This window comes from Plodia interpunctella, chromosome 18 (assembly GCF_027563975.2).
Source record: "Plodia interpunctella isolate USDA-ARS_2022_Savannah chromosome 18, ilPloInte3.2, whole genome shotgun sequence".
Lineage (NCBI taxonomy): Eukaryota > Metazoa > Arthropoda > Insecta > Lepidoptera > Pyralidae > Plodia > Plodia interpunctella.
In genome coordinates this window covers 3388317-3405672 of record NC_071311.1, presented here as the reverse complement: position 1 = coordinate 3405672, position 17356 = coordinate 3388317, and the positions used below count along the sequence as shown (strand labels likewise).

At 35.1% G+C, this 17356-nt stretch overlaps 1 protein-coding gene across 1 annotated transcript in view; it reads left to right on the top strand.

The window, feature by feature from the left end:
- The first annotated feature begins 1270 nt into the window (after positions 1 to 1270).
- The window catches only part of LOC128677585 (high affinity cAMP-specific and IBMX-insensitive 3',5'-cyclic phosphodiesterase 8), a 130471-nt gene continuing 114385 nt past the window's right edge, over positions 1271 to 17356 (top strand). The window contains exon 1 of the mRNA XM_053758538.1: positions 1271 to 1453. The gene's annotated coding sequence lies outside the window, so the exon portion shown is untranslated. The remainder of the gene's footprint in view (positions 1454 to 17356) is intronic.

The window sequence follows — 17356 nt, the reverse complement described above, 5'->3', positions numbered from 1 at the left end:
TATCATCATTACTTTGGTTCACTTCGGTGTACCATCTGTATGTAGGTGACAGCTACGTCACATTAATGTTTGAATGCATTCTTCAAATATTGTGTTCGTGTCCAAATTTGAAAAAATATAGTAACATAATGACAATGAACTTATCTACGCCTCGAGTCTTAACTGATTTTGAGCCTTAAAGTCATGACGAAAGTGTCTATTTAAACGTGTACTACTTCCATATAGCTAAATGTTGCATTCTGAGGTTGCAAGGACAGCAGGAAGGCGGGCAGTCACTTATATTAACTACGTAATGTTCACGCATTCGCATCGGCATATGTTCGGCGACAGTGTGGAGCGGGCATTGTATTATCCAACTAATATTATGAAGGTGTGAGGTTGTATGTGTGTATGTTTGTTACTCTTTCAAGCAAAATCTACTGGACTGATTATTATGAAATTTGGTACACGTAGTTTGGTAGAATATAACTTAGAATAACACGTAGGGTATTTTTTATCCCGAAATTCCCACGGGAGCTAAGGCTCGGGGCGCAACTAGTATATCATTTAGTTGGTAGCCACTCAAGAACCATAATATTATGTATCCTTTCTATGTCACCAATTTATAATTTTGTTATTAAATTATGTATTCAAGCAAACATTTGTCCGACTAGAATACGAAACAAATGTCTAGCTATATATGCTGCTCCCGCCTGGTCCTGGCAGCAGGGGTACACCCAAGAAGTGCCAATCGTCTGACAATTAGGAATGCCGAGGACCGTGCCCGAAGTGGGGACGAAAAAGTAGGAAAGCAAACCCTGGGCTCCGATTCTCAAAGGCTGAGAAAGTAAATGAAAACGCTCAGATTAGAGAGAGAAGGATACTTGACCCAGCGACCAAAATTTTGGAAAGTAATTTATTTTCAACATTCACTATAAGGTATATAAGGTATATGTATGTTCCTCAGTGACCAAATTTAAACTCTAGGGTGCTGCCCGACCATTTTTGGTAAACGAAATTTCACGACAACCGACTAATAAACATTTCGTAACCAGTTACAGTAATATCGCTAAGTGGCGTTACTAGTGACGTGGTCATTATCACGTCACTAGCGAAATTAACACGTTACGCTTAAGACATTTCGGACCATGTCGGGCCGGTATTACCACATTAATCATGTAACTGAATTAAAAGTCATCCAGGGGTATTAAAGTATTTCTATAAACATTTTTCGCTTGGGCGGTGGCGAGCGTAGGGCGGGCGGTGGGGTTCAGGTTTCAGTGTCTTCAGTCGTTATGCAGCCGTCGGGGCGATCGCACGTCGCGTCTCGCTCTGTTTTCTTGTCGGACTCGCGAATTTTTGTGTAGGGGGTTCGCCCCACAACACTCACTCAAATCTAGATTAGTGTTTCAAATTACAAAGACTTCAAACTGTGTTTTGTGTTTGTGTTTTTATTCTGTGCTACATTATAAAGGTAAGTTACGATTGTTGATGTGCGGAATATTTTTGGAACACATTACTAAGTTTGTTCTTGCAAGATCGTAAATATGTGAAGCGAAAATCTTAAATCATGGAATTAAAATGTCGTAAAGTGTAAAATTTATGAAAGGTTGTTGTGTAATTATTTGGTAGCGGGTTATCGCTGGATTAGTATACACGTCGTCTTTATCCAGCGGTAGGTACGTTGTTTGTTCATTTTAGGGTTCTGTGCGTGGAAAATAAAATATTTTTTCTCATAAACTGCCTGTCATGTTAATTTTGTATTATGATAGCTATCCACTTTTAAATAAAACTTTTGATGAAAAATGACGGCGAAAAATGTCAGTTATTTGTGTATTATTCAAAACATTTTTTATTCTAATATTGTATCCAATAATACATTTTATTATGGTCGGATTAAAAAGGTTACTCTTTAAGGTCTAGTCTAGGTATCACTTTGCCTGTGTATGTGTGTTTATCCGTTACAAACATGTAAAAATAGAAACGTGTCGTCTCTATTAATACTAATATAGAATAGAAATATACATATTCTATCTTCTAACCATATTCTAACCAATACTTTTGGCATTTTCGCACAAATATCTCCACAATTCAATTCTTCAGCTTAGAAACTATCGGACCGACATACAAGAGCATGTAACATATAGTTATGTCAATAGCGATCGAGGTCGAATGCTAATCATTCCTTCATGCCACTGGTGTTGACATTATATGACGGATGACTTCCTTACACTGTGTGTGGTTGACATCAGAATTTCGTACACCTGATATATCTGAGCATGCACTCTGTTTTTGTTCTTTTTTCCTCTTGGGTAATAGGACTGTCAAATGATACAATATTTAATTTGTAGCGGTGGCCAAGAAAGTGTGGTCAGTAAGACCGGCGACTTCTGATTTAAAATTATGGGTTGGGCTGCAACAGTTAATTTTGACATTGGCTTTAACTTGCGCGCCTCCGACGTTTAGACAAAAAGGCTATTATCACAGGAGGTCACGGGTTATAAACTTGAGATTCTTCACATAGGTGATGTGCTAACTACTTGTATATGTAACATTACATTTATTTATTAAAATTAGCTGCTCGCTGAGGCTGCGCTCTCATGGGAATTCCGGGATAAAAGGTCTTGGATATATTCTACCCGTATACAAAATTTCACCGTATAACACATCCGATTCATGGTAAAAAGTTTGATTAAGTACATTGCGTTATTTCTAGATTTAAAATGAAGTTAAATACACATCATTAAGTATGTATGTAACTTTAGTAGCATAATAGAAAATAATGTACCTGTGTTGTGTAGTAATATGCATCATTATGCGTGGACTGATATTGCATGTATGTATGTACGTATCTATATACGAGTATGTATAACAATGTCTGCAGATCAATACGTTTCTGTGAGCTTTTGTTTGAGTGTTCAAAGTGAAGGCGTAGAACCAAAGCGTCGCTGTCGATGCTATCAAATGCCACTTTAAAACAAAGGTTATAGAGGTAAGGCGTAATGTTTTTAACATGGCACAAATTAAGAGTAAAAATACTCGGATATGAGTAGATTTAGATTTCACAGAATTTGATTACGATGCGATGAATTATATGTCAAACAGTTACTACTTTCTTTAGGGCCTGTTCACCACTTTTTGATAAAACATCATATTGTAATCTGACAAATAAAACTAACTGCTAGATTGACACCAGGCAGATGCCTGATGTGATTAGCCAGTTAGCCCTATCCCTAACATTTGTGAAATACAATTTAACCACAATTTAAAGCTATATGTTCGACATGAAAACTATCAGATACTTTACCAGCAAGCGGTGAGCTTAACAAATAAGTATTTAGTATGGAAAGTCAAGGTACTAAGAATTTGTTGTACTCTAACCTGGAGAGAGGTCATCATCATATCGAGTGTATTATTGCTAACACTGGTGTTAGATATTATTCAAGTCGCCTAAAGGAATCTGACATGACTTTTACGACTACTTACCGCTATCTAGTGGCAGATAGTCGCATACACACTAGGGAACTAAACTGTCCACCGGTGTGCAGGTTCCTCACGTTGTTTTCCTTCACCGGAAGCAAATGGTGGTCTATTATAACTACTATATATGAGTCAGATTGGTATACAAACTCATATGGCACGAGTAGGATACGAACCTGAGACCTTTCGATCCACAGACCACCACTTCTTGGGCTTTTGAAGAAGTCTTTCGCATTTATAATATAAATAGGATTTAGAGGTAATAAGGCTCATATTACGCGCAAATTTGTAAGAAATTAATAAACATACATATTTTGGGATATTGTATATGAGAGAAGTCTAACCAAAAATGTCTTAACGTAAATTAATTCAGGAACTGGCATCAATTCTGTTTGAACACGATTAGAAACATGTACTGTTTGTCTCTTTCTCTTATGTGCATATTTCCCTTTGATAATTGGTTCTCTTTGATAACATTTATTTACCTCAGCGAGGTAACACTATTTAAATTATGATTTACTAGCCGCCCATCCCGGTTTCTTTCGTGTACAAACATAATAAATTATACACCTAAACCTTCCTCAGGAACCACACTATCTATTGGTGAACCGCATGAAAATTCGTGTTGTTTATAATATGTAAGGATAAAGAATATGTTGCTTGTAATTTCTCAAATCGTTATGGTATGTGGTTCCGTCCTAGAATAGCACCACTCTATACATTCCAGTGGATGTCGTACGAGGCGACTAAGGGACTTTGAGGAGGCAGCCGGCCATAAAATCAGAGCCAAATCTCCAAAATTAAAGACTCTATTTTTTCACATTATTTTCACTGACTCCGGGTTTGGGACGCAACATTGCTGCAATAGGTACCAAATAACCGTCAAAATATATGTTAAATATCTCAAATAAGTATCATCAAGTATAAATTACTAGAGAAATACTGATATCGTTGTTTTTCTTACGTGACAGCACCAAAGTATTTTTAATTTATTAGATAATACTTTATCAAATACATGCATTAGTAAATTTACACTCGGTAATCATATTTGTGATAAGTAACATGCTAAATATTACTATTTGTTTAAGCACATTTTCGTACGATTATCTTTACATGTGTGTGATAACTTTATGCCTCTGGTAACCAGCTCGGTCACGTGTGATAAATTATTATTCTGCACACTGTTTATTTGTTTCTCGTTTATCAAGCTCGTTAATGGGCATAAGATAAAAAAATTAAACAAAAATTATGTCGACGTGTATCTTTTAATGGCCATAGCGCGGTTGCTACCATAGCATATAATTAAGTGTATATCTCCTCACTGCACCTGTCCTGATATCTAACTGGTCGTCCACCATCTGAGATACAGATTTTTTACTTCTTGTTGGTGTCTGAGCGAGAACTAAATGAGAAATGTTTCCATGTAGTCTAAGTTGTTAAATATGCGTTATCGACTAGACCGTCCACGCAGAACGTCCAGTCTGCGCCGTTTTTATACTTCTTCAACCCACATAATGCTGCGCCATCCAGTCTATTGATCACCGCTATCCCAATTGCCCTCGCGTCTTCCATGGAGGACATACTAAATAAATAAATAAAGATATAAATATATTAGGACAACTCACAAAGATTGAGCAAGCCCCAAAGTAAGTTCTAGACTTGTGTTATGGGATAGTAACTCAACGATACTATATTTTATAACATATACATATATAGATAAACATCCAAGACCCGGGCCAATCAGAAAAAGATCATTTTTCCATCATGACCCGACCGGGGTTCGAACCCGGGACCTCTCAGTTCAGAGGCAAGCACTTTACCACTGCGCCACCGAGGTCGTCACTATTTCCACAAATTAGTTGAAAAGTATATAAAAAGCCTTTGTTTGTGGAGAAGCTAGGAAGAACCTAGATAAATAAAGAAAAGCACTTGATGTAGAATTATCTAGAATGCATTACCGCTTACTATAAGGGGACATTAAACGCATGTAATTTTATGATACGAGTATAACTATAGGCCCGTCCCGGCTTCATATAAATTATTCACCTAAACTTTCCTTAGAAACCACACTATCTATCGGTAAAAAACGCATTAAAATCAGTGCAGTAGTTTTTGAGTTTATCGCGAACAAACAGTATCGTGTACACATAAATATATTTCGTAATTATATAAACCACAATTTTAGACAATATGGATAATGTACTTATAAAACAACACAATACAATATAATAATACTTATATTTTACATCGTATCGGTAAGTTTTTGTAAATTAACAAGAAGCTTCACAACTCCTAACGCAATCGGGACATTGCAGACATGAGAGGCTGAAACAAAATCAATAAACTCATCTTATGCTCTTTGAAAATATTAGTGATTAAATCTGTCAAACAGACTCGTAATCGTATCGTGCATTTCTTATGTATTTATTTTATTTTCGATAATATGTGATATGTATGAATAGATTTTTGTACGGTATTCTTTCTGCTTGGTCTCTTTATGGAAATAAGTTAGTTTTGATGTAATCTGACAGGTTAGGAATCTCCAAAAATATAGTTTATAGAAAGTATTATATAGTAGTAAGTATATATTAGTATTATAGAAAGTTTATGAGGATGTATGTTTGTTACACTTTCACGCAAAATCTACTCAAAATCAAAATCAAAGCATTTATTCAGAAATTAGACCTTCACAGGCACTTTTTCACACATGTAGGAAGAATTAGTTTAGCCTAGGCAAAACTAGTTTATCCTGGAATCGGGTTTATCCGGTAACATATACATTTGTATTTGTGTGTTTGTAGCTAGTAATAAATATTTATCTACTTATCAGGATTTTAATGGGATACGTGTAAGCGAACTAAAAAGAAATGAAAGAAATACTTTATTCGGCAAAAAACAAAATTACAGTTTTTACAATTGTTATACATGTGTACAGTCAACAGCACACAAAGTTACCCTTCTTGAACCTCTATGCGCGGTAATAGCGGCGAGTTTGCAATGAATATGGGTAGGTTAAAGTGCTGTTGACTGTACAAACTAGGGATCTATGCCGAGTAGGATTCCAGCTCAGCTTTGTGCTATGACTGAAAGCCTGATACTAGATAGACATGTAGGATATATTCTAAGACGCCCATATAAAGAAATCCTGGCTTGGCGAAAAGACCTGCTTATTGGGGGCGGATTAGTTTTCTTCATGGAACCATCGATTCCATGAACCACGGTACATCCACGCATTAGAGGCCTAACTCTGTCCGAGATAAGCCCTCCATCAGCCATATCGCACTGATAAGAGCTGATAAGGGGCCACAACCACTTACGGCTATCTCAGGTCACGCGTCTTAAAATAGTTGGTCAATTTATGACGTCTGTGGTTAAAGAGGTAAATAAATGATCTATGGTTCAGAAGTGAGGCTGTCTACCTTGTGTTGTGTATTAAAGACATGAAGTATTTTTGATATCACGGTCCGAAAAGGACTAACGATATCGATATCGATAAATCTTGAAATTGACTTGATGTTTGTCTTGTTAAATCAAATGAAATCATGTGTTATTGCTAACACTGGTGTTAGATTTTATTCAAGTCGCCTAGAGGGATCTGACGTGACTTTTACGACTACTTACCTCCATCTAGTGGCAGGTAGTCGCATACACACTAGGGAACTACTGTGCTGTCAACCAGTGTGCAGGTTTCCTCACGATGTTTTCCTTCACCGGAAGCAAGTGGTGTCTATGAAAACTACTCTATATGAGTCAGATTGGTATTACAAACTCATATGGCACGAGTAGGATACGAACCTGAGACCTTTCAATCCACAGGCGGGCGTCTTACACCAACACCGCTTCGAATTAATTAAATGAAACGGAAATTGTGTATTAAAAATATAATATTTCACTGAAGTAAAAATCTATTCGGCGAAATCTCAAAGTTAAGACAAATTCATGAAAGGTGAACAAAAGTCAGCGATCCTATAGATAGATATCAAGTAACATTCAAGTTATTTTTCATTACTCCTTTAAAATACAGTTTGAACATGCTATATCTGTACTATATTTGTAATGTTCTGACGAGTGTATTTGTACTGTTGTCTCGCTCGATTTATTTCGGTTGTCCCATAGCGTCATACTTCGACTATTTGTACTAGTTTATAAGTCATCAAATAACACGTAGTTGATTGAAGGTGGGGGCTTAAAAAACAAGTGTTAAATAGACTAGTAATAAAAAAAACCTCTTGTTATTTATACGCTTTTATTAGGTCGACCTGTATGTATGTATGTAAGAAACTATGTAATGGAATCTAAGGTAAATAATTTAACCATCTTCCAAGGATCGTAGCGTCATGAAAATTGGCAGCCGTATGTAGTTCTGATGACGATACAGTAATATGGTACTGTCGAACTGATCTGATGATGGAGCCGGAAGATGTGAACTGGAACTTCGTGATGGAACATCGTATCATAGCTGTGTTTGGACTTGTTAGAAAGATGTTGTAATGATTTTTGACCACGATTAAAGTTCTACGTGCGTCGTGCACTTTTATAAAAGTGTGTTTGTAGTTGTTCGCCGCGCACTTGGACCTCGCGAACACAATAATTTTTGTACAAAATTGTGAATATTTCAATAACCTTAACCGATTTTGATGCCCGAAGAACTTAAAAAATTCTATTGACAGTTCAAACCAACGGTTCGAAAGTTATCGCGTTACAAACATTCATACAAAAAATGTATTTTGCCCCAAGTTGATATGTAGATCTATTTGTAACTATTAATTTATTATATATGAGTTTCTTTCGCAGTTAGCGTCGTAGCGTAGTGTCGAAATGCTAATATTAAGAGAAATAAAATAAAATATATCCAGGAAAATCTAACTCTGAAATTGTACGCGCGATTTCGTTACCGCAGAAGTTGTCCCGCAAGCAGACATATTGAGTATGTTTGCGTTATACAAAAATGTTGGTGTGACACTTCAACTGATATTGTGTGTGTTTATCTGTATTACTGCGTTATAGTTGTGTGTAAACTATACTAATTTTGTCTGTCATCTATCTATTTATGTGTCTCCTCTTTCGGTTTTATTGAATAGATTTTGATGATCTCCGTGGTGAGTGAAGCCACTAGTATTTGTATCAAATTCAGACATTTTTCTTCCGAACGGATGTAACGTTTTCCGCCGCTTAATACATTAACTCTACATTTTGTGGTTATTTTATAACCGGTCGCCTCCCTAACATCGACCCGCTTTGGAAATGCTGATATTACCTGTCATCTATCAAGTCAAGGCTTAGTCAAGGAAACGATTTACTACCCTTAGTCGCCTCGTGCGACTAAAAGCGGTAAATTGTTTCCTTTCAAATACTTGGTTCACTGGAAGAAATCCTTTTCAGGGATAAGTCCTCTTTTGTACGCGTCTCTTTTTTATTGTTTTCTTTGTATGGGATTTTGTTATACAATATTAAGTTTACAAATAAATAAAACGGATCTATATAATTGATAACAGGTGTAAGTATCGAATGGCCAACAATGATATAGATTATATAATGAAAATAGAAAGTGAGAGAGGTATATGGCAGAGGATAGCGTACATGAAGATAAATATATGCTCAACAGTGGACAGAAATATACTAAAATTATGCTTGCGCAGAAAAACGCAAAGTACGCCACTTTGTATAAACGATGGCGGCAAGTTAAAGTCAACGTCAAAGTTGACTGATGCAACTCAACTAAATTGTTATCTAATAAAATGGGAATTAAAAAAACTATGTTCGGATTGTTTAACGAAACAAAATAAATAATAACACTAAATATGATCATTTTTCAAAACAGGTATAGCACATAAATTATGAGAATGAACATTTCAAGAACGATATATCCGTTACAGAATCTTCAGGTCGTTTATCAAACATACAAAACATATTATGCAACTGGCTTCTAAAAGCGTTCGTATATGGGTCCCGCACCTATACGACTCTATATAATTATATGATATGATTATATTATACAATAATTTCAAAAATCATCTTTTTGGCTTCTATTACTTGTATGAAGGCCCCTGGAAGTATTATTTATTTATTTATATTCAATGTACAGACTTTGTATATATTCAATGTAAAAATAATTAGTAACGTATTTAAATCGACTGACATAAAGCGTTAGACTTCAAACATTGTTTAGAATAAAATAACGTTTATTGCCAAACATAAAAACAACTTCTCTTATAATAACATCGCAATGCAGTGCAAAACAACGAATTAGAAAGAAATAAAAAAGGCTCATGTAATCATCATCTCAACGCGTTCCTGAACCTGAATGTGACGTGTTCGCGGATGGATGGAAGATACTTGTCAGGAATTGTTTGCGGTTTTGTGAGATTGACGAATACATTATTCGACAACATTTTCTAATAAATTATTGTAAGTGCTTATTTATTACTAAATACTTTAAGAGTATACTTATTATGTATGAGTTCTATTTTTTTAAATAAATCATCAATGCTTTGATATCAATAAGAGTAGTGGGTACGACGTCCGCACTTGCGTTGGATAACGTCATATTATAAATAACTTTCTTCATCCCGTCGGTCTGTCGATACATTTGAAACTGAAGCTAGACCGCGCGGTTAACCTTGGGGAAATCTACAAAACGTTATTCTTAAAAATATTAGTCATGTTCTCTTGTAATTTTCTCGTCATCAGATTGGAGCATGTCAAGGCGTTGCATTGTGTTCATCCCGGTTTAATATATAGATAGATACATATATAGAATAGATATAACCAACCAAAGTGACTTAACGTTGACATTATCACGCACGATATTTTATTGGCTTTAAAGATATTACAATAAACTATATTAAATTATATTAAAGATATACAAATTACGTAATTCACATAATATCAGAACAGAAGCGGTGCCATGGCGGAATCGTTTGCCCCACTCATCTGCCTCAGCCCCCCGTATCATCCCATAACTTTTGATAGAGAAATGGAAATAATGCGTCTCCTCATTGTTATTGCGGCGTGCTCACTCCAGCCAGCTATTTTATTATACCATAAGAGCGAATACCACTAAGAGCGAATACAAAACGTGTCAATAGATTGCTCTACTAACATCGACACGTAACATGTGACGTTTCTGTACCACATCAATAATGCGGCCATGTTTTTAAACCTACGTTGTAAAAAGTGGGGTGTAAGGTCTTCGACTGTGACACTATACTTCTCAAAATAGCGGATAGATAATTGTGCAATTTGTTAGTTATTTGGCGGGATTATTTATTAGCTATATAAATATTAATCATATGTTTTGCATGTCATTTTAGCAGAAAGATTCGAATAGAAGAGAGTTTTCAAAGCTATTACGAGTACATTACGATTTTTTTTTTCATTTTTGTTGAATTTAAGTGAAACATGATAATTCAATTGACTTCATTTCTACATATTCGTGGAAATTCCATTGTCGGAATGAAGGTAATAATTTTAATTTTTACTCTAAATACTCACCAAGACCTAGTTATGTTCAAAATTATAACAAAGTAAACGACTTGGCTAATAATGTGAATACATAATAATTTAGTAACAAAACATTCAAATTAAGATCCCTCTTTGAAAGTCGGTCAAAAGCAATTATCGTAAACTTGTGAATACGCTATGGAAACATAAGTTATTGGAAGAGAACAAGACATCGAACACAAGAAATTATGATAAAATATGAATTATTCATAGTGACCTTTATCAGATGGTGACAGCTTCTAAGTAATGGGGGTATTGTTAAACCTGGAGGCTGGAAAAACGTTTTCTATAATAATATAACTATCTATACCGCGGCTTCGCTCCAGTTGAAATTTGGGTTCTAGGTAGAAGCTATCCTTACGAATTTTACTATAAAAACATCAATCACTATTTTGTAAGTTTAAAAAATTAAAATCTATATCGAAATGTCCTAGGCCGAACTTTAAAAAGTTAGGTTATTTTTTTTTAGCAGAACCAGGGCTTCAAGGCGTTGTAGCCATGAATGAAGCAGAGCAAGAGACAATTCTTCATAACTTCTTTTCATAAAGTATATTGCATGTTTTTCTGTGATAGTTTCCATTTCTTCCGTATATGTCGTTGACTGTATTTTAGGTATTCATTCAGATGGTACACACAACCACTAAGGAGATTTTGACGAAGGAGATAAAACACTGTGAATAACACATAAGAATTTTATTGCGAGTTTTCCAAGCGAGCGAGCCCGGGATAATTCAGTTCGCTCCGATATGAACCTACCTTCCCTTATTGAATACTTCTTCAACGATCTGCCGATTCAGAGTTCCGTACCTGAAAATGTAAAAACGGAACGCTTACGCTTCACTTAGTTTCCGTCCTTCTGTAAAGACGTTATTTCTTAGGAGCTTAAGTGGAAGCTAAAAGTTAAAGTTGCGTAAAAGAAAATTTATAATTCGAAGCGATGGAAAGAATAATACATTTTATGTCGGACTAACTTTTGCCCGCGGTTTCGCCCACGTGAATTTCATAACAAAATCTCAGTAATTTTTTTTTATCGCGTACTCTGTAATCGGTAAACATATATGATTCAAATTCGCATTTTTTCTCATCTTAAGTTAAATTTCCTGTTTCCCGCTGCATGTCTCGTGCCGCACCTTGTCCAATCCCGCTTCCTGCTATGTAATGTAAAGTATATACCCGTACCGTTTCCTACATATTGTGCCATCATGTTTTTCGCAATGTGTCCCGTTCCGTTTCCCACTACGTGTCTCCTTCCCATTTCCCGCTCCGACTCCCACTCCCGCTTTCTGCAACGCATGCTGTCCCATTTTCCATGACGTTTTACGTCCCGGTTTATTATTAACCACAAACGTAAATTAATTTTTGTATTTACTATTACTATTATTTACTACAAAAAGTAAGTGTGCCAATTTTCAGTTTTTTTATTTTGAAAATTGCATTAATGAAGTCCCATACAATCTTTCATCCCCCTTTTGAAAGGGTTGAGGGTTAATTTTCAGAAAAATCTGAAACACCTATTCATTATTTTGTTGTAAACAACCAAAATCCAAATTTTCAAGTCACTAACTTCAACAGTGTAGAATTTTCATATTTACAGTTTTTCATCCCTTTCACCCACTTCGGAGAGTTTCCAAAAATCCTCTCTTAGTGCTCACCTACACTCACCTACAATATATATATCATTTTGTCTGAGCGAAACCATAGCGCGTTTTAAAAGCCTTGGTGGCGCCATCTTTAAGTTCAAAACTAAAATATAACAAAATTAAATTGAAAATTGATACCTTCTAATTATATCTATATCAGACTTTCATCGATAAAAAAGTTTGTTTATATTCTGTTTACACCTTACTACAAAATTTTAAGTAAAACGTCTCCGTGGATTGTTATTTTATTTTTCCTACAGGACCCTCCTTATTTTCCGGGATGAAATGTCTATAAGATGTTAACCCGGAATACCGAGGAAATTTTAATTCATGATTAGTTTTTCAATTATCCTACGGGAACCTGACTATTTACCGGAATGAAATGTATCTAATTTTCCTACAGGACCCTCCTCATTTTCCGGGATAAAATGTCTATAAGATGTTAACCCAAGGGATTCCAAGGCATTTTTGATTCTTAATTCGTTTTTGAATTATCCTACGGGAACCTGACCATTTACCGGGATAAAATGTTGGGATGATGTATCTAAGATGTTAACCAGGTATATAAGGTACCTACATACCAAATTTCAAGCAAATCGGTCCAGTAGATTTCGAGTGATGCGCGCGTTCAGACAGACAGACAGACAAAAATTTCCAAAACGATATTTTCGTCATCTATATCAGTAACTAAGTATATTCCATGAAGAATTAAAAATATGTCCAATGTACAAATTTGGCCTTTCTTCAATTTTATTATATGTATTGATATTTTGTGATTTTACAAAATAAAAAATTATAAGGTAGGTACTTTCTGTTTATTTAGGTATAAGAAGCATATTTTACAGTACATATAAACTAATTATTCTGTAAACTATAATTATGTAGGTAATATAGGTACATGTAACATGACTACCTGGGTTGCGCAGTGGTAAAGTGCTTGCCTCTGAAACGAGAGGTCCCGGGTTTGATCCTCGGTCGTCATGATGGAAAATGATCTTTTGTCTGATTGGCCCGGGTCCGGGTGTTATAAAATATAGCATCGTTGAGTTAGTATCCTATAACCCAATTCTCGAACTTACTTTGGGGCTAGCTCTATCTGTGTGATTTGTCCTAATATATTTATTTAATAAAAAAGATACGAATTTTTACACGGCTCACGAGTTTTATTGATAAAAAAACTGTCGAAGAAAATATTAAAACTCCAACAATTAGAAAGTTTCCCTACTCCTGAATACTTGAAAGGATCTTTTGAATTCGCTACCGATGATTACTTTTTTTTTGGTTTCCGTTATTTCCTTCCGAACTAAGTACGATATTTCGAATTTCTTACATTTCAAGCATTTCATGAGCCGACTTAATAATTTATTTGCAAGGTTATTAAGTTTTCCTTTTACATATTTAGCGACATGTTTTTCTTATTGAAGTATGTTGAGTATATATTGCTATTTTCATATCCAGTCACCGTTACTAACGCTGAATTGAGGTCCCAGGTGGGCAGCTAGCCTTGCTGTTGGCTGTACTTCAATATGAAAGTTTCATTAAATATTTTATCGCTATCCTGAAACAACTGAGCAAATAAAATATATAACATCGCGGTTCCAAGAGTCTTATGTGGACATTAAAAGTAGTGGCTTCTATGAAAAAAGTACAATTTATACCATAAAAACATATTTTGTATGATAAGGTAGGACGAAGGTTGAAAATTATTTATGTTGAAAATCTGTCTCGATCAGACTATGTATTAACTTTCTGTGTTTTGTACATTATGATATGTGCGAGCGAATGTCATACAAGTCATACAATGCAAAATTTTAACATGAGGCAAAGCCGAGTATTATAATAAAGCCGGAGTAAATAAATATATATAATGATCAAAGCACGCGTGCGACATATTATGTCTATTATCAACTCACTTGAAGTCCAGTGTGTTGAAAAGCAATTTTAAGTAGTCTCCAGTGGGAACTTTTATGAGGAATTTAAATTTAGTTGTACAATTTTCTGTGATGTCAGTACTATAGACAATCTCGTTTTGAATAAACAATAAACAACCTTTATATCTAGCGACTTGGCCCGGCTTTGCACGAGGTCTATAAAAGTTCTTATAAAAGTGCATCAAAATCCGTTGCGTAATTTAAAAGTAATAAGCTTAGAAACATAAGTATAGGGCGATTTGGTTTTGTACTGTTGCTATCATTTTTTAATACAATCCTTTTGTAGTTTGATTAAATCCAAATCAATGTTCATGAGAAGTGCTAGGAGAAAAATACATTGAAACGAGGAATAAATTGTACGCAATCTATACAGGAATCCACGCACGTCCGCACGCTCGACCCACCTGATAAGATCTGAGACACTCGCGAGAAACGTATAGAATGGTTAATAGGTTAGCAGGACCCAATTGAGGGTAGGAAGGGCCGGGCACGACTACCTTCCAAAGAAGAAGGAATAATAACGTTAAACTGGAGGATCGATTAACATTATTATTTTGAAATAAGTATAGTTTTTTTTTTCACGTAAGTATGTTGCAATAACAACATTGTCAGTGTTATGCTTTGAACACATAACTACAATTATATATGTTTGTTATATACTAGCTGCGCTTCGGGGCTTCGCTCCCGTGGGAATTTCAGGATAAAAAGTACCCTAAGTGTTATTCCAGGTTATATACTACCCGTGTCCCAAATTTCATAACAATCCTTTGCGTGAAAGAGTAACGAACATCCTCACAAACTTTCGCATTTATAATATTAGCAGGATTTTGCAATCACTGGATTTCATGCACATGATAATTTAGTCTGGCCGCAACCTCAAGTTTGATCGTAAGCTACATGAAATTTTGACGACCTCGGTGGCGCAGTGGTAAAGTGCTTGCCTCTGAACCGAGAGGTCCCGGGTTCGATCCCCGGTCGGGTCATGATGGAAAATGATCTTTTTCTGATTGGCCCGGGTCTTGGATGTTTATCTATATATGTATTTGTTATAAAATATAGTATCGTTGAGTCAGTATCCCATAACACAAGTCTCGAACTTACTTTGGGGCCAGCTCAATCTGTGTGATTTGTCCTAATATATTTATTTATTTATTTATTTATGAAATAAAAACGGTTCGTAATATTGCCTGTTAAGATTATGTTTAACAACATTGTTGTATTAATATCGGTACAACAGTGCGATAGCATCAACCAGGTCCTAAGGTGAAACTGATAGTATCTCAAGCGAAAAGGCCACGTTTGGATATACATACTAGTAATATACAAATCGTAAACACCAATTCTCGATATGCTAGTCGCCAGTCTGGGACTGTACGTTGCCCTGTTGAATTAGATCAAACGATTCATCTTCAAAAGGACTGTGAAGATAAATAAAGTGCATCCAACGAATAGTAACAGCCACTTTACAACATTGAATTAAAATGTGAACATTTTTATGTGTCTATAAAAATAACTGCAACATTTTATTTTATCATGATGTTGCCATAGAAGTGGCTCGATTCTGGCAAGAATATATTTAGGTAACACCCAATAGAGCGTTGATTTACCATCGACACGCAAAGAAGAAGAAGTTGGACATGAATCACGCTTTCAAAAAGAGTTCAGACTAGAATAACAAATAAACAGTCTAGACGCAGTGGAAATCTAAGGAGTATTTAAAGAATATAATGGTCCGCGCCCACTGCTTGTAAATATTGTCGTAAGAAAGACTACTTCTTGAGATACATATGCGCGTTTACGTCACGACGTCTTGTGAATGTTTTTATAACATTTCTTATCATCATCCTTACATAATAAAACTAAGGCTTTAGCCGCGTCTGTCTGTTAGTTCGAGATTAACTCAAAAACTATTGCTCAGATTATCATGCGGTTTTCACCAATAGATGAGTGTGATTCCTGAGAAAGGTTTAGGTGTATAAGTTATTATGTTGTGCCGCTAGTACAGAATATATAACTGATTATGCGTGACAATTTACACAAATCTCATTTTTTTTTAAACTTTGATTAACCTCAACCTCAAAGATGGATCTCAAACTTATATGTACTTTAGTTTGAGTAATCATTGGACTAAAAATATTAAAAAAACCTTAATTTAATTATATTCAAACGTGAAGAATAATGCCGTCGAGTTCAATGGAATTGTTAATTTGCAAAGAAAATTCCAGTAAAATTGCTCATGACTAGTTCTACGAATAGGTACTATTGTGCTTCAGTTCTGACGCCAGTCGGTTGTTACGAGTATTTCCTTCGCTTTCTGTATCTCGTATTTTCGCTTTAATTCTACACAATAGGAGCACATAAAGCAGCTCCTGTTTATTTATAGATTTGTCAGATTTTGTCTTTAAATGATAAATTAGATTCTTATATATATTTTAACTTAAATTAGTGTGATGTCTTGGGTAATAATATTCTTGTTTATTATCGAACATATACTTATATTATCGAATATTATACGACGCCATCGATATAACATTATATTGTTTAAATTTAAGTTTTAAGCGTGTAGGAAAGATGCATAGCATATAAATACAAAATCTTTATTTTACTCCTGGGGATATTAAAATTTCTACTCAGCAGTGAATCTTTTCGAAATGCCGTGTAGTTTATGAATTATTGAGAATTTACTATATAAAATAAAATTTGTAGTGAAAAAGTGCATGTGAAGGTCTAATTTATGAATAAATTATTTAATTATAAAATTGTCCTTTGGGGAATGCGCAATGGCAGGAAATTCGGAATGTTAAACATTACTTTGGTATTTGT